The sequence below is a fragment of the Ambystoma mexicanum genome, chromosome 1p (assembly GCF_040938575.1).
Source record: "Ambystoma mexicanum isolate Mex_15411 chromosome 1p, UKY_AmexF1_1, whole genome shotgun sequence".
NCBI classification, from domain to species: Eukaryota; Metazoa; Chordata; class Amphibia; order Caudata; family Ambystomatidae; genus Ambystoma; species Ambystoma mexicanum.
Window position 1 is genome coordinate 639,908,217 of NC_090921.1, and position 22,503 is coordinate 639,930,719.

Genomic DNA, 22,503 nt, shown 5'->3' on the forward strand with positions numbered 1-22,503 from the left:
CGAGGATATCACTGAACATTGAGAGCATTGTGGCAACGCAGGATTACATTGCGGTGCATGCCCAAGACAGGGAAGGGAGGGCATGGAGGGCAGTTATAGCTCTAGCAGAAGGGTGCCGACTAACACAAGTATCTGATGAAAAACTCTTCTCAGATGATAACGGTGAGGGTGAGATGGTGTTTCAAATGAGCGTCCACATCTGGGCGACGGTAACATACAGAGATGTAGCACAAAAGATGGCACTGGCGCTAGAAGCACCAGCCGCTGCAGTTGTGCCGTTTTATGAGGAGGATATGGCAGAAGTACATGCATCTCTATGGACCACCAGTCCATATGACGTGGGCTGCATCAAAAGCATTGGAGGTGTGAAAATAAAGTTGAAAAAGGGGGCCATACTGCCGAAAGTGAAGCAATACCCACTATCAAAAGAGGCAGATGAAGGAATATATGAAACAATAACAGCACTAATAGAGAGAGGCATACTAGTACCATCAGAGTCTTCATGCAACACGGCTGTGTATCCTGTGCGCAAGGCCAAGAGAGGGTCTTGGCGTTTCATACAGGGTCCAAGACCCCTCAACCACATTGTAGAGGCAGAATACCCTATAGCGGCTAACCCAGTCACTATACTATGTGGAATACCAACAGAGGCATCACGATTTACTGCGATTGACCTCAAAAATGCATTCTTCTCCCTGACTCACAGCCTTTGCGGTGTAAAAATCATCCTCAATAACAATGGGTCACCCAACTACACTGTATGTGGAGCATGCCCTTTTTGCCATTTTGAATAAACCAAAATCAACACTGACCACCCAAAGGGCATCAGGGTACGAAGTGATCTTGTCCAGGCCCGAGTTAACAATTGTAAGGTGCAGCAACGTGAACCCGGCAAGATTCATAGCAGAGGTAGTAGAAGATGGCAACTATGCTCATGACTGCACACAAGCTATCGACACATATTCCAGCACAAGAAAAGTTGAGGAAAACGCCCTAGAGGGGCGGAGAGATACTGTACATTGATGGGTCCTCAACAATTGACCAAAGTGATGGGGTCCGCAGAACAGGTGCAGCAGTGGTAAGATTGAAAGAGGATTGGACATATGTTCCAGTAAAATGTGTCCAGCTACCACAACACTACTCTGCCCAGGCAGCAGAGTTAGTGGCCCTAATTTTAGCACTAAAAGAAAGCAATGACAAAAAGAGTAACTATATATTCCAACAGTGCATATGTCACATCAACTGTACACTCTGGGTTAATTAAGTGGCAGTGCAGAGGATTCAGGAGGGCAGACGGCACCCCAGTGCAACATGCCCTACTACTTGCTGAATTAATTTAAGTAATTGAAGACCCCAAAGAAGTGGCCCTGGTGAAGTGTCAGGCCCATACAAACAGGGATGATCACATTTCCAAAGGTAATGAAACAGCGGACGCACATGCTAAATATGCTGCGTACTATGGGAAGATTTGGATCCCCCCAGAAAAAGAAAAAGATAAGGGGAGAGTGGGGGCAAGACAGATGCCGATGAATGATGGGTACCCTCATATCCCTGAGAATGAAATAATAGAGATACAGGCAGCAGCACCCATGGCGGAGAAAGAACTGTGGGTCAGAAGAGGATGCACAATGTCCCCCACAGATGCGGAATGGCGACAAAACAATACAGGCAAAATAGTCATGCCCCTGGCCTTACTGAAAACAGCCCTGGCCCAACTACACCATCCCGCACACACAGGAAAAGAGGTGATTGCAGCACGAATTAAGGAAGGGTGGTTCTGTCCCGAATTAAATTCACACGTTGCAAATTTCATTAGTAATTGTCTTACTTGCCAACAGTTTACAACGGTCACACGCTGCAAGTGATCAAAGGTATTATACCCCAGCCGGAAGGAACCTTCCTACACCTCCACATGGACTACGTTGACATGATAAATGTATGTCAGGGGTACAGATACAGGATTGTGGTAGTATGCCCATTTTCAAGGTGGATCGAAGCCAGTCCATGCTCCCATGCAGATGCCTTTAGAGCGGCAAAGTTCCTAGTGAGGGAGGTCTTCCCGAGGTGGGGGTGTGCAAAGTATTACGGTCAGACAATGGCCCACACTTCGCCAACGAAATGTTTCAGCACATAACTGCTCTCCTTGGCATCAAGCACAAGTTTGCATGTACATACCACCCACAGACGAATGGCGTGTGTGAACGCCTCAACGGCCTCCTAAAAGAAGAGATAGCAAAGACCCAGCATTCTACCAAAAAGAGCTGGCTATACAGTCTCCCCTTAGCACTATTTGAACTAAGAAACAGGCCAGGGTCAGGTCACCACCACACACCCCACGAGGTGGTGACCGGGCACCAGATGCACCTTCCACTGACACCACCGTCAAGGGCCATAACAGATTGCCACTCTGTACAAACTGTTTTTGGTGATGAAATGTTCGAATATATAAATTCCTTGATTACTATTGTCACCTTTATCACTCAACAGCTCGAGAAGACACGGGCGGGTCGAAGACTACCCAACAAGAAGATATTGAAGGACAGGAACAAGCAGCACTATGGACAATAAGCGAAGGAAATCACGTTCTCCTTCGCAATTTTAGCAGAAAGTGGAATAGCACGAGATTCACTGGGCCCCACCAGGTCGAGAAAGTAACTGCTAGAGCAGTAAAGTTGAGGGATAAACAGGTCTGGACTCACCTACATGACATCAAGCCCTACAAAGATAAGACTGGCCCTTGCATCGATGACAGGGCCAACACAGCAGCAGCAACAACAACAACAATAAAAGACAGGAGGCGACACAGCCCCTGTCCCCTCCCAATCTCCAGACACCCATAAGGACTCAAATGGACAATTGCCCACAACCCACCTCATGGTCACGAGGTCCCAGAGCAAACAAAACCCTGCCCCGGCCAACCCCTCCCATGCCACTACCCAAATAAAGGACATTATATAACAAACTGTCGTATTACACCACACTTGTAGACACGTGCATGTTCTCCTTCTCTTTTTTGTCTTGCACATGCAGGTACCACGTACAACTGTTTACGTATAAAGACAAGCGAAGTAACTAACGTTGCGTTTTGCCCAGGGGTAAATGCTGCCCACATACGACAACACACCCGAAGCATTGTCACACCAATTTGTATATGTTATAAAAAGACCAAAATATTTAAAGAAGAGAAAAATTCGTGTGTACTACAACACGTTCCTTCTGGCCATAGAGCAATAATTTCCACATCCCCACGAACATCTACCAGCCCTAAGAGATAGGTCGCTAAGATACGCGTGGGAGCAGCTTTTCGCTTGGGCATTAAACGATTATTTGATAGAGCTTGAATAAACAGAACTAACAAAATTAATGCTTTTTTTTGTTGAAATTTTCAGGCGGGCAACTATATCGTCGGAAAATAATAAGCTGCAGGACCACAGCAAAGGTAAGAGGAAAATGCTGGTGATATTAGCTATTGTATTAAAACTTATAGGATTGTTGTTTATCACTGGTCTACTTGCTGCCACTGTCTGGCAAACACACTATGCTTCCCATGTACTGGCTGCACCCCCTACTAATGAACCCCCTACCACGGCTGCAACAGGTACGGTGTCAGGTGGTACGAGCAGAACAAGACTAGGGAGGGGGAGGATTAAACGTAGCACATATGTTGATAATAATGGGGTTGACACATATCTTACAGATTCCGCACACGTCTCAAACAACATGTGGTATCAGCACATGTCCAAAATTGGTAAGGGGACAACTAAGGACAACTGCTATGTGTGCTCACTGATCTCATACGCCTTGAGCGCCTCCACAGCATTTGTGGCTACTGAAGTACCAGCAACATCAGTAGAATGCCTGATATACCTGGCCCTGTTCCAAACAAAAGGACGTTTTCAAAGGAGAATGGCAATAATAAAGTGGCAGACGAGAGACACATACCCGTCTGGGAATAACTTAATCAAGACACTCCATATGTACAATAACTACTGGCAGCTAACAGAAGGGCTCCAGTACGTGACGGATGGCCCAGACAAAGGAGAGATGAAGGAAGTAACGTTGAATTACCTACCATGTGAATGGCACGCAAGTGAAGTTGCTGGAGTAATGGGGTGCTGGGAAAGACCATTGCTGCTAATATATGGGAAAGTATACACGAAGGAAGGATGGACAGACGGAGTGATGGGGAGCAAAATGGTAACACTAACAAAACCAAATATAGCAAAAATAGACGAAGAAAACAAGTGTTTCAACGTATGGATTAAGACAGCCGGACTAGTGACCTGGTTAGAGAAGGACGAAGACCCAGTATCAATACTTCCACTAACTGCACCGACACTATGGGCCTCATTACGAGTCCGGCGTGAACCGAGGCGGTAAAACCGCCTGGTTAACGCCGGACTCGTATTACCATTCCGCCTCCGTGATTCCCAGAATTACCAGGGCATTACAACCCCGGTTTTCCGGGAATCACGGAGGCGGAATGGTGTAAATCCCCATTCCCATCGAGTCCTATGGGACTCGATGGAAATGGGGATCATGGAAACACCGGCAGCATCTCGTAATGCTGCCGGTGTTTCCTCATCAGCCTGCAGGCGGGAGGTGTTAAACCCGCCAGGTCAGACCTGGCGGGAACATCACCTCCCGCCTACAGGGGTCGGACTCAGGCGGTCCGGAAACAACGGTGGTGGCGGGTTTACCGCCACCGTTATTTCTGGACCGCCTGGGTCGTAATGAGGCCCTATGTTATCAACACAACGGAGACGTACATGTCGGAAGGAACAGCAACTGCAAAAGGATAGTGACAATAACTAAGGAGGGTGCCGGTACAGCGGTTTTAATGGACCACTATTGGGCCTCCGGAGACAAGGCATACCACAGTTTGCCGCCATCCTGGTATGGACTATGCACAATGGTACACATAAACGTACCATCTCTAGTGGTACCACAGAAAGATGTGAACTTGGCAAACTTCCCTAAGATGGATGAAGGGAATAAAAGGAGGAAGAGATCTGTGACGATTGAAGAAGGAAAAGAAAATAACAGCACAAACATATTGTCAAGAGTTAAAAGACAAGGAGAGCCACTGACGGGAAATTACCTGTGGGGAAGATCGGAAACAGCTCTCAGTGACATTCCACCAGGACACAGACTGTTTAGCAGAGCGGCAATGTTCTTCTCATCAATAATACATCCAGGACTGCAGGCGTATGCAAATGCAAAATGGTTCCAAATAACAAGATGGGAGCTAATGATGACAATAAAACTCCACCGTCAACAGATTTAATGCAATAAAAGAAGAATTGAGGACAGTACGAATGGTAGCACTACAGAATAGGTATGTGCTGGACCTTCTTACTGCAATGGAAGGAGGAGTTTGAGCAAAAATTTGAAAATCATGCTGCACATTTATACCTGCTAATGACGCAGATAACGGCACCCTCACCGAGGCAGTATAAAAACTTCCCCAGATGCACGCCAAGATTGAAGAAGCAGCTAAGGGAGTGAAACAAGATGGCAGCTGGTTTTCCTACTTGTGGTCGTGGATGCCATCATGGTTGTCAGACGGCCTTAAAATAATAGCTGGGTGCATTATACTGGGTATGGCTGCCCTTTTAGGATGAAGGTGGTGGAGAGCTCGGACAGCACGGACAACAGATGAAATGATCGGCATGCACGCCTTAATGCCAGTAGAAGACGACAGACATACAGATATAATAATAAAGGAAAGGGAGAGATTGCGCAAGCAAATATTAGAAAATGACTCACACTCGCTGTCTGTGAAGGTGGAAAACCCAAGGAACCCGAAGAGCTATGTTGGGAAGTGGGTCGACTGCAAACCCGGTGGTGGATGTGTGTGTATGTAATGGTCATTTGAAGATCATGTGAACCAGTATGGACACTTAGGAGGGATAACAAAGGTATGGCGATCACGCGGAGACAAGAGAGCGGATAATATTGTGGTCGACAAATATTGTGGTCGACAAAACCGCCTGGTTAACGCCGGACTCGTAATACCATTCCGCCTCTGTGATTCCCAGAATTACCAGGGCATTATAACCCCGTATTTCCGGGAATCACGGAGGCGGAATGGTGTAAATCCCCATTCCCATACAAGTCGACCAGAGGGGGGACTGAAGTGGGAAAATGGGAGAACACACTTCCCCCATTCTCATCCCGACCATGGCCTAGAGGATCACGGCCCAAGCACCCCCCGCAAGAGGAGTTTGACCCACTCACCTCCTTACCAGATGACAAGGTAACATGTGTTCGTGGCACACATGCACGAGGAGCATGCCAACTACCATGCCCTGGCCAAGCCGATGCCTTCGACATGGACCAGATCGTCTAAAACAACAGCCGCAAAGCATCCACATCGTTACAGATGCCATGACGACATAGCCCACAGACAAGAAAACACGTGCCACCATGCACACTGGTCACACACACCAACCCACACGAAGAACATACTCAGTGCTATGACGTAGCGGACTGACATATTCACGGACATGCATCGTTGTTATTTTTCACATAGGCCAGCTACAGCACCGCAGAAACGCAAGATGCCTGAAGAGCTCGTGTACACGTTTGCAGACGCTTCATGCTACCGTACTCAATAGAGATAGCATCATACATATGTGTATCTACTACTACTACTTGTGACACCCTGACGCCCGGCGGGCGGCGCCCATGTTAGTAATTATACATCGCCTCCCAGAAAAACTAGGCCCAAGTAGGCCGCAAGCCGGAGCCTCTAAGATGAAAAACCTTCTCGAGACAAAAAGCAATGCGCTGATCATGCAGAACGAGTCCCAGCCAGAGCCCACCGCCAAGGCCACAATGTTGCAACCCACATACCGAGCTCTCAGTGGCAAGGCTACACCTGCCGCAGCCAGCACCCCTCTGGGCCGAAAAAACAAATTAAATGCTCATAATTATGCTCCAGCTACAGTCTCTACACACATGACCAACTGACAAGATGCCAAGCTTACAAGACAGAAAGTTGCCGGGGTCCCACGTCTGGGACGCAGGTTGCAACAACGAAGCGACAAGTTGGACACCTACACTGATGGGAAAGGCATGATCATCAGCCACTAGCAAAGACCTGTCCATTGTCCACCACTAACCTGGTGTTGGCAGTTGCACAATGTTGCCAACACCAGGTACCTCGCGGGCCGGGAACAGCGATGGTCCCAGGCTTGGGGGCTCACGAGGGAACCAATCAGAGTACGAAGGGCTCCTCACTGACGCCATTTCGGGTAGCCAATCACCAAGGGTCCCTGTGTAACCAATTTATTGTAGCAAGTGTTAGGGACAACCCAAGTGTGCCACCTGACCTGTCCCTATCCACTAACATTTCCCCATATATGTATCTATACTAACCCTACCACTCGGGGAGCCAACCCGAAGTGGCGATAGTTTTTGTGACGGTTTTTCCCAGGTGACACGAGTAGCGCGTCATACTACGGTAAAAAGGGACTGCGAGCCACACTAAGAACGATAGCGTCTCCCCGGATGCATACAGACGGAGAACGAACCCTGCCGTTACTATAATAAACAGCAGTAATTACTTTTCTCTTGTGTGTGCCTCATACTCCTTTTGGGACGCGGGAGAAGTTGGGGCCTCCCCAGCCCCGGAGGTCCGCGGACGGCTCTGCCGGCCCCCAGGAGATCACCACGACAGTAGCACATTAAGGAATGATGTGTGTAGTGTTGCGGTGAGCGGGGAGCGTTTCCAGTTTCTATTTCACAGAGCTCCCTTCATCAACCGCCATAAGTGGGTCAGCCGTTCCGGTGTAGTAAGTTGACTGGGACAAGCTTGCTCTGCTCATTTGTCATCTGTCGCTGTATTATATACGAGGTGGTGTCAACAATGTAGAGTCGTCAAGCTCATAATAACAATTTAAAGAGACTCTGTTTCTGTTTGTGATGGTAGTTATCACAGGAAGTGTGCAGTCTGTGTTATGTGTGATTAAGTCCTAATTTGTGGGGGCATGTGGTTATGATGCCAGGGTGCGTGGGCATGCTTCTGGCATGTGGTTATGATGCCAGGGTGCGTGGGCATGCTTGTACATTAATTGATTTCAGTAGTGTAGATTGTTTTAGTGTGAATATAAATGTGATGGTAGTACTAACGTTTTGAGAATTTGCAGGTGCTATTGGCAACCCATATTAAACATGCAACGTGGACTTTTAAATGTAACAGTGTTTGTTGATGCACTGGTTAGAGATGAATTAAGTTGCCGTGGATACATGAATGATTGCCTGGGTTAGTTTAAAGTCTTGTGGAGGATTTTCAGGGTGTTACGTTGCAATCATAAGGCAACATGGACTTTTAGGACTCATATGTTAAGCCAGACTGGTTAATTTTAAGAACACTTTTGTAGGATCTTTTGTCATGTAATCAAAAGATGCTTTCGGAAAGGTGGCTTGAATGCATATTATTGAATGTTAAAGGTTGGAAGTTCAACCATCTAGTGATGTGTGCTGCAGATAGTGGCATGTTTTTAGCGCTTGTTGGTTGAGTGTGCTTACCCTGTGGTTTGTGTGTATGCTCACACATTGAGATGGGTGTGTGCGGTGTTGAGGTGAGACTGTGGTGTCTCGTTTGATGGGTGTGTATGCCGACACTCCCATGCATGGGCAAGTCCAACTTCCCAGTGATACTAAGCAGTGAGCTGCATGTTTGTGTTTAAGTGTGGTGTGAGCTGCATGAGTATGGATGGCAAGGTAACCCATAGATGGTGTGTTGGCATGGGGGTATATGCCGAATGTTAGGTGTTTAGCATGGGTTAGAGGTAGCCCATTGATGGAACAGGTGTGGGGCAGAGCACTGTCCGCACGCTGTTTGTGGCACAAGAACGATGGGACGCCTTCTTTTTCTTGTTGTCAGTGTCCAGGGAGGAGACTTAGTAGTCTTCCTGGACAGGAGTTATTTAGTGTTGGCTGACTCCCAAGTGTTGTGTTGTGTCTAGTGGCGAGTTTCGTTGCAGTGGTTAGATGGGAGAGGGTTTCCCAAGAATTTGATGAATTGCCCTTGTCCTGTAAAGAGATGTTTTGTAGTGGGCTTGGATTGCGTTGCTTGGCTGTTAGTGCCAAGGCAGGTTTATCTTTTCTTCACGTTCAATCTTGTTCACAGTGAGTGTAAATTACCTTGACACTCTTCTGTGATCTTAGGGCTTATTCTACTTATTTTCATCAAGCTGCCGGAGGTTTTCTTTAGTGTATTGCGTGTTTTGGGTTTAAGCCTAATTTTGTGGTTGGCCCAGTTTGAACGGCCGTCAAACTGGGATTAGTGATTTGGGTTTCTTCATGTTTGGAGCTCCTCCGTGCATGTTGTGGCCCTGGTGTGAATGTTGTGTGGGTGAGCTTGTGTTTGTTTGGCGTGTCTGTGTGGTGCATTGTTCCTGTTGTTCTTCCTGGGCTGATTGTTTGGGAAGTTAGTTGGTTTTCTCATTTAGCTGCGGTAGGACCTTGTGCCAGTCCCGATGTGGGGATTTTGTGCTTGGGGTGGCAGCCCCATGATTCACCTGTGGCAGGGGTGGATAAACGGAGGTCAGAGTTTGTTGAGGGTTGTGGTTGTGTTTGTTTGGTAGCCCAAAGTGGGTACGGTGGTGCTTGAAGTTGGCAGTTTTGAGGTTCCCTGGTGGCAGTGGGGAGCGGAAGGAGGTCTGTGTTGTATGTTGGTTTAGGAGTGTAGTTGTGGTGGTCGGGTCCTGCCCGCATGCATGTTAGTTACGCTTGGTTGTACAATTATTTCGGGTGTTTGGAACTGGGTAGTGTGTTCTGATTTGGTGAGTGGTTATCGCGCTGTGATAAGGAAGGAACAGAGGTGTTAGGATTGGTTGTCTGAAGTAAGGAAGAGAGGTGTTAGGATTGGTTGTCTGAAGTAAGGAGGAGAGGTGTTAGGATTGGTTGTCTGAAGTAAGGAGGAGAGGTGTTTTGGTTATCTGCTTTGTCCTCCTTATTGTATGTATGCTGAGTGCTTGAAGTATGAGGTCACAAATGGAACGTGTGAGGTGTGGCTGAGTGGAATGCTGTGAGATAAGATTCCACCCAGGACAGTTGAGAATGAAGTAACCTGGCTGGTGGGAGCAAGTGGGCGTCCCTTGTATCCTGTAACTGACTTAAGTAATCTCCTGATGTCATCTGATTAAACCAACTTGAAGATCTCTCCTGGCATCGAGAGTATCCTTTTACCTGTTGACCCCACTTAAGGTCATAACAAGTGCTAACCAATAAAAGGTCTATTTTAAATAAATTCAAATGAGAAGTAATCAAGATAACATTTTTATTAAGCAAATTATATTGTGTTTGTCAAAGACCAGTACATGTTAAAAGACAGTCCTGCAATTCCATTCCTAAAAATGTAAGTTGTTACATAATGCATAAGTACAGTATTTCTACTGTAAAACAATGCATGGTCTATTTTATTTCAGTAAAGTATAGGTTAGTGTATCTCAATCACTTAGTGTCAACTATATTTAGTTTTGTAGGGAAAGGTGCATCATATTGATGAGTAAACCTACTTCTGTGACCTGCTTGTTGCAAACATGTGTGCAACTGGTTCTCACCCCATGAGCTGATCTCACACACTTCTTGACATTACATCTTGGTGGGGTTGGGTGTGGTGAGCTTTAGGCTGGCATGCGCTAGGGTACATGGATGGAGGAAGGGCAAAGCTGAGGCAGGTAATTTGTTGACCAGAACCACGGTTCCCAAGGGCTTTCAACCTACCAGTGCTTTGAGGTCATACCAATGATATATAGAGCACTATATAAATGTCAAGTAACATAACATAACATAGGACTGGGGTGTGCTCGGATGGTTGGGATCCACTACTGGGGTGATCTAGAGTGAGTGGGCTTCAGTGCTAAGGTAAACTAGGCTAGGTGTGTTTTGGGAATAGGTAGGGTGACAAGACGATCTAAGATGGGGTGCTAGGGTGAAGTAGATGAGCTGGGGTCAACAAGGGTTGGTTGGTGGTTGAGGGGCTAGTGAAAGTTTGGGATTCTGGTAGGGGCTCGGCTGGGTTAATGAGTGGCAGGCCAGGGCATGCTAGGGTGGGTGAGTAAAGGGGGTGCTGTTAGGTTTCACAGTCATTTGGAGTGCTGCGGTAAGGTAGGATGAAAGGGTATGCGGCAGGGTGAGTGTATACTGGAGGTTTGGCTACTGGGGTGATCTAGTGTGGAAGGATGAGCTGCTGGGGTGATCTAGAATGGTTGATGTGCTTGGCGATCGTGAGTTGCTGGGAGGTATGTTGTGTCAAGCTACAGTGGGAGGCAGTGAGATGGAATGACTATACGTGCTGGGGATGAGGTAGGATGGGTTGTTTGAGGTGTTCTGGGGTAACTTTTGTTGGGTGTGCAGGTTGGTGTGTTGAGCCAAACCAGGGTGGGTAGCATGCTGGGACGACATGGCGTGGGTGTGTTTGTGTGAGGTAAGGTGAATGGGTGGTGGGGTGTGGTGAGTTAGGGTCTGTGCATGTTGGGTAAATTTGTGCGGTAAGGATGTGTGGGATGAGGTAAGAGAGTTTAGCTTTGGTGAGTGGATGGAGTGGGCAAGGTGGTGGGTTAAGGGTGGCTGGGGTGATGTTGGTGAGGTGGTGAGGAAGCGGCCTAAGGTAGCGTGGGTGGTGTGGAGAGGTTGGGTGGCGTGAGCTGTTGTGCTGCGATGAGTTAGGGTTGTGGTGGGTGGCAAGAGTGCTTGGATAATTCATTGCTGAGGTGAGCTTGAGGGTGTGGGTTGTAGAGTTGGAGCAAACCAGGGTGGGTGGTATTCTGTGCTGAGGTGCACGATAGGTGTTTAGGTGGGGCGCTGGAAGATGCTAGGGTGGGGTGGGCATGATTATTAGGGTGGGCGTGTCCTTTAAGCGCTGTTTGCAGGGGAAAGCAAGGCATCAGCTGTCAACGCACTCCACCCCACGCTTTCACAGGGGCAGCGTGAGGCCATTTGGTTTGTAGCAACCCAGCAGGGGCTTGTCTCGAAGACCCTGAATGATCTTGGCTTGGCCAGACTTGGCAGATCTGAGGATGAGCACAGTTCTCAGCAGAGAGCACTGAACTCACTGAGCTATCTGACAGATGCATTTACATTATCAATCACACCGTTTCGGGAGCAGTACCCCAAACAAGAAGTCCTGATATGATGGTTGTTAAGGTGGTGCAAGGATTAATGTCTCCACCTGCAAAGTGCAATTTCAACACTTCTCCTTCCCTATAACGAGGCTTCATTCGCTGTTTTTCTGCATAGATGGTGACCCATAACTTTAACCTGGTGATCGTAATGTATTTTCGTTCACTATTTCTTGTGAAATATCATCCATGCTGGTGATTGTAGGCTTCCGTTCAGGATGTGGAAAATACAGATACATACTCTTTTTTTCTCAACATGATACTTTAATGATTGCCTCTGCTATTTCGGCGGCCCTGCCCCCACTGCTTAACTATAAGTCATGACTGAGCATGGCACGCATGCACAGTCAGCCGGATTTATCACAAATATGTACGTGTATGTGAAATAAGTGCATTATTAACGTGATAATGATGCACTTAGTTTTTTTGGGCGGCTTATAACTCCGCTCCCCCTGGACGAATCCACACCAAACTTTGCAAAAGTATATGGGCCACAGTGAATTTCTTTGCAAAGTTTGGTGATGTTTGGTCCAGGGGGGGAAAAGTTATAGGGGGGGGGGTCCCAAAACGTCTTTTTTTGCATAGACTGAATGGGAGAAAATCTTTGCGCACGCCTACAGCCCAAACCGCTGGACGGATTTTCACCAAATTTGCGGCAGGAGGTTGGTCCCAAAAGCGTGCTTTTGTAAATTTCGTGCCAATCCATCCGACCAAAAAGTATGTCTCAAAAAATGTGTGATATCTATGTCCGCTCTGCGGTCACACTTCCCTGTTCGCTGCGCGGACAAGAAACCGATTGGCTAATCCGTAGCGTCATGTCCAGGGACATGTGATGCATTCACTGATTGGATGTTGAACAGCGTGAAGTGTGTCAGATTCTTTTGCTGTGCCCACCATCTTTCATTCGTGTTTTGGTGTACGCGGACATCACCGCTAACACATATAAAACAACACACCATTGCACTTGTTAAACTTTTGAAATACTGTTTCGGAAGGTGAGGGTTAATGAGGCTGGGATGGGATGTGGCAGCAGGAAGTCAAAAAGTGGTGTTTTCTTGTCACCAAAGTCATACGGTAAATTGGAAGTTGCTGCTCAATATATTGTCCATTAAGTACAGGCGAAGATTTACTGCGTTTTTATTATCAGAACATAAGTAGTATCTTTCTGTGTAGTTGTCCTTTTTTTTAAGTTATGGAGAGTGTAGATTCTCAGCGTTTGTAGGCTATCACTAGATTCACCCATTTTCAACGCTAATATTTCTTTAAAATATCATGTATGACCACATCGATTTGTGTATCACTTTCCACATTCTTTTTTTAAATTGTTTGGTAAAGGTTGGGTATTGATACCTATTTTCTGTAACGTTTTCCGAACAGCTACATCCTGCCTTACAGTGATTGCCATGGATTCCAGATGCCAAGTGATGGCTTTTTTGCACGCCAGATGCACATACTCATGACCGGCTGCCTAACCGTCACTGTGTTGTGGGACGATCGCGCAGGACCCATTTGTCTGTACGCTTTGGTGGCCATTAGGAGTAACATAACATCTTTTATGGTGGAGTAGGCCGAAGTTCATGTCCACGTCTTGGAAATCACTGTGCGACCGAAGCGGTTGCTTTATCGAAAACGAATACTTTGTGTATGTGAAAACAACAACGTGTGCCTCACGATTAACATTTTCGATGGCGACCGAAGAAACAAAGTTACTATTTGATTGAAAATGGGAATAGTCTGATGGTCTCGGACGGTTTATTGTGAAATAAAAGTACTTTACAAATTCTAAAATGTTAATGTTTTCTTTTAAAAACCAGTTTATTATTTCAAAATGTAACGTGCTACGTTGCACGTCGCTGTGTGTTCATTTTCAGGTTCTGCGTCACGGCACGTAGGTGCTTATGGGCGCATTTGGCTACGCTGGAGAGGAACGTTATCCAAAGAAGGTGTACAATATCATTGGGGTTGGTTATGTGACAAGATGTGGGAGTGTTTTCGTATTACACAAGTGTCGTAATGTAGTTAAAAAACATAGCGGTATACGTTTATTGGCTGAGGGGTAGGCTGCAGCCATAGGGAGTGGGCAGAATTTCGGGGTCATGGTATAAGGTCATGATCCGCACAATGTGGCTACTGGCCATGACCAGAAGGGAGAAAAGATAGGATTACAGTGGCCATGTCCACCTGGGACTGGCTTTGTGGTAAAGTTGTTCGACATTAGGATACATTTGAAAGGGAAGAAAAAAGTGCTTGTAGTAATATGTTAACAGGGTTTCCTTTTTGCAGGCTGCCATGGAAAGCGAAGAGGGGCCCTGTATGGAACAACCGCCTTCCTATGGTGGCCATCTTGGAAAAGGATTTAGTTTTCTAATGAATGACAAATCCTTTTTTTTTTTTTTTTTTAGTAGCATAAGTTACTGTGTTGCAAATCTAGATTGTTAATGGCATGCATCCCCCATTTTAGGGGTGGAAGGGGGGGGGGGGTAATGATCCAGAGATCGTGTTAAGCACTCTTGCTTCGATTGGCCTGATAACTTGACCAGCTCGCCCTTTATTCACCGCTCCAGTCCCTGGAACGGAGGACAAACTCTACAATATTCATTAGCATAACACAAACTGCAAATGGAAATGTTGAAAAATCTTATTGCGTCCCTTTACTGAGAAATATAAAGTAGATGGAGTGTATGCGATTTTTAAAAAAAATATTTTTAAACTGTGAAAGGTGGTTCTTAAAAAGGAACATTTACTTTGTTTACGGATGGCTTTTTTTTGGAAGGACAGCTAAGAAGGAAAGTTGCGGATCAAAATGAGCAAAGAGGCACCAAACAGTAATATGGGGTGGAGGGGTGTTTCTCATGCTCCTTCATTACAGCAGTGGTGCTGTTTCTTGGGGAGAAGGGATGGCCTTAGCTCATGTCGTTTTCAGATAAATAGTACTTTTGCTAAAAGTATGTACTGTGTACGACATTGTTAATGGCTGAGTACGAATAGGTGTTGGAGCTGTGCAAGGGAAAAGTTGGAAGTTCCTACATCAGTAAAAAATGTATTTCCACACTGTCCACGAGGCAAACATCTTATTGTACATGTTTCACAGTACGCAAAACTCTAATAAGAAAGCAGTTATCATTTCATTAATCAACATGTCAAGATTATGAATAGTGCACCTTCATCATGTATGCTACACAGAATACCTATGTTTCTGCATGAGTAACTTAGTATACTGGATAGAACTTCATGATAGAATGCTATTTATATCAATGCATTGCTTAATGCACTAATTAGCTCATGATATTTATTCCAATGACCCTTGACACTTTTTTGTCAACATTATAATAGGAATCCCTTGTACAGACTTTTCATGAAAAGTAAATGCACATGTGATGTCATCAATGACATTTGTGAGGTCATCTTTGATGTGCTGGGTGTTAGTCTTAGCAGTGCACGGCGGTGGCGCGAGTTATGGTTGCTTAGTGAATATTTGTATTGGATACTTTCATATGTTTTGCACATTTACTGCTTATTAGAATCATGGGAATTTATGAAACACAGTGTCCGCTGCGCGCTGCGTTCATCTTCTTGAGTCTGCTGGGTTTGTGCTGTTTGCGTCCGTTTACGAGTAGCTCTTAACATGGCTTCACAGTGTTCTGTTATTTCAGTGAGCTTGGCTCACATCAAGTTACAGAAACTGCACCCCTGGAACCCCATAAAGACAGGCACACCACATTCCTGGTGTCAATAAATCCGAGCCATTAAGTACCGACTGAGCATGCACACGCATGCTCAGTCAGCCAGATAGGATTTTCTGACACATAGCAAAAAGTGACGCTACACCAGCACGTTTATGACTTTTTTTAAGGTCATTTCCTTTAATGTTTCACAGATGGACGTTATGCACGTGCAAGACTGCGTTTGAAAAATGCCCTGTGCTGCACAGCGAGTCCTACATTTAATTTAATTGTAATCCCCGTTGCGGTCCACCCTTTTGTTTCCCCTCACGGGTACCTTGCTCTGTGAAGCGCCGTTTGTGTGGCTGGCTTGGGCCGTCGACGTCGCTCTTCGCAGTGTTTTATTATATTTTTTATGGCACCTTTTCCGACCGGGTCTGGATCCGCCTTCTACAGGAGGCTCTCTCTCCAGCTCCACATCGCCAATTGTGAAATGTATATTCCAATATATAGAACTCTGTATAAGTGTTTGACTCTGTTTATTTAGAGAGCCCCCAAATAGGTGTGCTCTTTTCGTGAGGACCAAATTCTACTGATCCCGATGTCGCTCTCGAACCTACATCGTTTGAGAACGGCGTCGGAATCCACATCATAACAGAGACTGCCTAAGCATATGAGACTGTGGTTGGGCATGCAATGACATTACCTCCACGTCCACTCTTCCTCGTCCCAGTACTTACTTCATGAGGCACCCGCCTCCGACACAGGACCTTCTTCTATTTCTTTAAATCCCTATAACTCCTCCCCCACATCCATGTCACTCAGTTTAAATTTTTCCTGCCTCCGGCAGGTTGGACTTTTTCTTCCCGGTGCGGGGCACTGGGGAGCACCGATTGCTGGCCCCCTGGGGGGGGCTGTGTGGCGGGGCCCTCGCCTCCCTCAGGTGCGGCACTGCTCCTGGGCCCCCTGCGGGGCTTGGGGTCACAGTTGAGCTGGATTGCCTCGCTCGGTTCTTTGCTGGGCTCCGGACCGCAGCGTGAGCATTGTGTCCCAGGTCCTGCACGGCCCGGGGGAAGGTAAGGAGAGGGGAGGACTGGGCTTGATGTTTTTCCCCTCTCCTCCTGTTTTGGCCATCTTGATTCGACTTGGCAGTATGGGCTAGCCTTCCCTTTTGTTGTGAGGCCTCTCTGCTTCTTGTCGTGGGGTGACAGTGGCAGAGAGTCTTTGGGAGTGCGGGGGCTCTGTTCTGTCGCAGGCATGTCACATACCACCCGCTCCTCAGACACACACAGCACAGGATGCACCGGATGTTAGCTGCATTATCTGGGGGAAGGTAAGGAGAGGGGAGGACTGTGCTTGATATTTTTCCCCTCTCCTGCTGGTGTGGCCATCTTGACTCCTTCAACATGCCGTTTTCCTCGTGCTTTGTGTGCACATCTTTATTGGAAATGATGGCAAGCACTTGGCAGTATGGGCTAAGCCTTCCCTTTTGTTGTGAGGCCTCTCTGCTTCTTGTCGTGGGGTGACTGTGACAGAGTATTTGAAAGTGCGGGGGCTCTGTTCTGTCGCAGGCATGCCACATACCACCCGCTCCTCAGAGACACACGGCCCAGGATGCACCGGATGTCAGCTGCATTCTCTGGGGGAAGGTAAGGAGAGGGGAGGACTGTGCTTGATGTTTTCCCCTCTCTTGCTGGTATGGCCATCTTGACTCCTTTGAAAGGCCGTTACCTCGTGCTCTGTGTACACATCTTTATTGGAAATGATGGCAAGCACTTGGCAGTATGGGCTAGCCTTCCTTTTTTGCTGTGAGGACTCTCTGCTTCTTGTCGTGGGGTGACTGTGACAGAGTATTTGAAAGTGCGGGGCTCTGTTCTGTCACAGACATGTCACATACCACCAGCTCCTCAGACACACACAGCCCAGTATGCACCGGATGTTGGCTGCATTCCTTGCGTGCTGCCTGTGAATACGGCGCAGATTTTGGAACCATCTGCAAGCGGCCGGAAGGGTACCGGCCTGGCATAGTCTACACTTCGGGTTCGAGTCTCAGTGGTGCTGACTCGGTCCTTCATCCTTGACCGATGCATTGGAACGATTTAGAGCATGGGGCTACCAGCTACTGGATACAGGGCTCAAGCCACCTCTCAGTCATGTGGTGTGTTTGGGTCTGTGCTAGCTATGGACGCAGACTCCTTGTCCTGTCCTCTTCCTCTAAACTGCGCAAGGGAAAGTCAAAAGGAGTTGATTTGCTTTTCCCTTGTCCGGCATGGGATTATGGAAAATGATCATGGAAGTAACGGCCATGCAGGGGGTTCCCAGTGTCTCTTCTTTTAGGCCCTAGGTCCTCCGGTGCTGACGTGTTGCTTTCACGCCTCCTCTCAGACTTGTGGGAAGTGATAGGGCACATGGTGGCACATGTCTGTGCTTAGAGGGGTTCTCAGAGCCCCTGGTGCCGGTGGGGGGGATGTCACTTCAGTGGGTTTTCCAGTATAGGCATACCTCAGGTAGGGGGTTGCCTTTGATGTCGGCTATCCGGGATGGATTGCTTTGCCCCGCTTTGTGACAGTACTCTGCCCTTTTGACGCCAGCCTGGTGGCTCCTCTGTCGGCTGAGGGGGCCATAGTCTGCTGGACTTCTGGGCTGTCCAGTATCTTCCTTTTGATAGGTCAAATCTTTTTGTGGGCTGACAAGCATGCTGTTATATTGTGGCGCAGGCCTGTTTCAACGTCCTGTGATTTCCCTCTGGTGCAAGTGCAGTGACTGGCGGTTTTCCCTGGCTCCTCGTCTCTATCTTCTCGGAGGTGTATGGGACCGGTGGGGTTCGGCTTCCTGGGTAATGGGATCCGTCTGGAGGGGGTATCAGTTGCCGTTCCTGTCTCCTCCTGTCCAGGTTTGCATGGTTAGGACTTTGGTACCCAGCTCACGGTCCAAGTGGTTGGCCATGGGATCCGTTCTCTCCGAACGGTTGTTGTGGGTTACCGTCTTGCCCGTTCCTCTCCCTGTTCAGGGTCAAGTTTTCTACTTGCGGGTGTTCCTGGTCCCAATGCCTTCTAGGATGTGTCACCTGCTTATGGGTCTCAAGACCCTGCACTGCTTGTCCGGACGTCTGGGGAGAGCGTACTCTGGATGTTGTGCAGGGGGGGCGCTTGCTGGCTGTTCTGGGCTGGGTTCTCAGAAGGCAGTATGTCTCGACTCACCTGTTGCTGAAGTTACGGGGCACGTGGCGTCTTGCATGTTTTCCAGTTCCTTGAGCCTGTCTTCGGTTACGTCTCCTGGTGTCTTATACTCTCTCCCACTGGCTCCCGACATCTCGGCTTTCGTAGTTTTGTTTTCAGTGTCCCCAGCGCTGCGAGTGTCCCTGCTATGGTGGCGGGGGGTTTCAGGTCTACAGGCCGAGGTGTGCATGGTCCTTCCTCCTGTGACCTCTCCTACTACCAACACCAGCAGAAAGGGTATACATTGGGGGTCCTCTCAGCTCAAGGGTTGTGAGATCTGGGGAGAGCCGGTGATCATCCAATTGGCAAGAGTTGTGCCATTGTGCAAGCTCTGGTGTACTTCGAGGAGTTGCTGGACGGTCGGCGGTTTTTGGTCCGATCGGACAATACGACAGCCTTGGCATATGTGAACTGCAAAAGGGGTTCCGGCTGTTCCTTGAATGCTCTGACAGCGCTGATAGGCACCTGGAAGGAATCTCATCTGGTGTATCTGCTGGCCTCACGGATCAGAAGGGTGGACAATGTTCAAGCGGATCTTCTCAGACGCCGGTTTTCACTCCTCTGCAGAACTGGTCCTGTTGGCCCAGGTCTTTGCGGTGACCTGTGTCAGATTAGGGTCCTTGGTTCTAGACCTGTTTGCATCCCCGGCCTCAGCAGAAGTTCCACTCTTCTGCTCTCGGTTTCAGGTTGAGGGGATTGGGGGATGGACGCCCTCTCTGTACAGTGGCCTTGGGGTTTTCCTTTATGCCTTTCCGCCTATTCCCCTTCTGCCCCGGGTGGTTTGGCGCATCTGAGTGTCCAGGGTGACTGTGTTGTTGTTGGCTCTGTTCTGGTGCCGCCGGAGTTGGCTCCCCTCTCTGTTGGAGCTTCGTTCCTAGGAACCTTGGCTGGTTCCGAGGTGGCCGTGTCCCCTTCAAGGGGATCTGCGGTTAGAATTCCACCGGATGCAATGGGCGGTGTGGCTATTGCTCAGTCTAGGTTGATATCTCAGGGGTTCTCAGATCCTGTAGTTGAGTCCAAATGGATGCTCTTAGACCCTCCACTCTGAAGGTGTTGGGCAGACATTGGGGCCATTTCCGAGACTGGTATGGGCAGTCTGGGATCCCTCCCCTGCGTTCTGGCCTCTGCTATCCTTCGGTTCCTCCAGGAGGGGTTTTGACAGGGGCCTGGCAGTTTTTCCAGGCTTTGCTCTCAGCGGGCCTCCTTGAAATTCCTTTTGGGGGACTCTGACGGTCACTTGGATGGGGAGGTGTTGGTGGGGAAGTTGATCCAGGGTTTTTCTTCTTCCCTTCCTTGTGCTGATAAAGGGCTTTCCTTTTGGGATCTCCCTCTTGTATTACGGTTCCTTCATGGGCCTCCTTTTGAGCCCATTTCCGAGATTGATATCAAACATCTTACACTGAAATCTGCTTTTCTTATTGCCCTCACTTCTGCCCGTAGGCTTGGGGAGATTGGGGCTCTCTTATGTCACGCTCCTTTCCTGAGGGTGCTGCCAGACTCGGTGGTGCCGGGGTGTGGTCCGAAGTTTCTCCCTTCAGTTGTCTCTCGGGTTTCACACCTCTCAGGGTCTGGTTCTCCCTGACTTCTTTCATGATCCAAGAACGCCTGAGGAGGTGGCTCGGCTTAACATTGATGTCCGGCGGGACGCGTTGGAGTATTTGGCTTGGTTTGCCTTTTCCACCAATCTGATAGTCTTCTGATTGCTTGTGGTCTGGCTGGGGCTGGGCATAACGCATCTGTGGTTTCCATTTTCCGGTGGTTCCGGGTTGTGATCTCTAGGGCCTGTGTGGCTTCTGGCCTGCCTGTGCCTGCGCACAATCAGGGGCGGTCTACCAGGGGTTTCGCGGCTTCCTGGCCCGATGTAAGGAGGGTTTTTCTCTGCAAGAGATTTGTATGGCTGCCGCCTTGGCTGGTCTAGGCATTTTCATCAACCGCTATGGGTTGAGTTTCTCCCACTCGGGGGTTGGTTCCTTCGTGGTTGGAGTTTTTGTCTGTGGGGATGTGATTTAAGAGTTATTGTGGGTGTGTTTTGCTGCACTGTTTTTGGCTCTGTCTCATTGGGACCTTTTCCCCGTTGATGCTTTGGTATACCTCATGAAGTAAGTACTGGGACGAGGAAGAGTGGACGTGGAGGTAATGCTCTGATTACTTACCGGTAATCTTCATTACTCCTAGTCCTACTCTTCCTCGTCACAGTACTGACGACCCTCCTCACCCTCCCTGCGGGGATGGTCCCATGCTCCGGCTTGGTAATATGAAACTGAGTGACATGGATGTGGGGGAGGAGTTATAGGGATTTAAAGAAATAGAAGAAGGTCCTGTGTCGGAGGCGGGTGCCTCATGAAGTAAGTACTGTGACGAGGAAGAGTAGGACTAGGAGTAATGAAGATTACCGGTAAGTAATCAGAGCATTAGCCAGGTGTTCATTGGCATATTGAGGTAGTACCGTTAGTACATGGTCATGTGATGTTGGGTCTTGCCATAAAAAGCTCTGCTTGACCCAGTGAGATAGCACAGCAAGTCAACAGGGCTGGGCATGGGCAGACTGTGCAATAGCCCAGTGAACCATGCTCAGGAGGTCCCTGCAGCAACTACCAGCTGCCTGTATTCAAAGTAATACCATTGTATTGTACATGGGGTGCATTGCTTTCAGGAAGGATATTTTTTTCTGTCTGTGCCAGCGAAGCTGTGCAGTCACCTCCCACCTCTGCTGTGTCGATGTCGAGATAAATAAGCCGCACTGGGACCTCATAAGTACTTGACTACTTGGCTTGTCACCCCTTCGTTTTGTTGGAGCACTTAAAGTAGAAGATATTTTTAAGTGATAGTCCTTGTTTTAGATGATTGATAAGAATTTTTAAAGGAGCATTTTTATTCTGAAAGGCCACATAAAGCAAGAGTTACCCACCGAAATCTATGCCCTCTTCCGAGACTATGGACATAGGCCACACAGAAAAGTTTTAAACATTGCCATTATTTTCATGTCCCGTTATTGACACACCAATATGCGTTTATTTGTTTTCTAGATTGTTGCCGCAACCAAAATCAAAATAGGAAAAACACATTCACTGGCACTTAAATATACATAGAGATTCGAAATACTTCCGCGATATATAAGCGTCTCATAAATACACAATACAGAAATAAATACCTGCCCATACACTGCGTGGAGTGCGTTAGAGTCTAGTTCCTATCCCAGAAATGGACCATAGCAACGCTCCGCCTCCACTTGATCACGTGGGATGCTCTGCATCACTTGGGTTTCCAACATTCACTTAGTCACGTGGGTTTCAAACGTTTACTTCGTCTGTAGTGTGTAGTTCTCATCCGAGAAATAGGCCGGAGGATCGCTTGCCTCCGCTTCATCACGTGGGCTTCAAACTTTCACGTCGTCATCTTTTTTTGCTTAAGCGGGAAGGCACGAGCTGGACGAAGCGGGAAGGCAAGGCAAGGCGTTGCAGGAGCGGGAGCGATTCCTTCCTTACAAAT

General features: G+C 47.9%; 1 protein-coding gene across 2 annotated transcripts in view; it reads right to left on the reverse strand.

Moving 5' to 3' along the window:
• CFAP300 (cilia and flagella associated protein 300) overlaps positions 1–22,268 on the reverse strand; it is a 75,495-nt gene extending 53,227 nt beyond the window's left edge. Inside the window, exon 1 of one of the 2 annotated variants that reach the window (XM_069649675.1) lies at positions 22,166–22,268. The gene's annotated coding sequence lies outside the window, so the exon portion shown is untranslated. The remainder of the gene's footprint in view (positions 1–22,165) is intronic. The other variant, XM_069649676.1, reaches the window with a different exon arrangement.
• Positions 22,269–22,503: the final 235 nt, after the last annotated feature.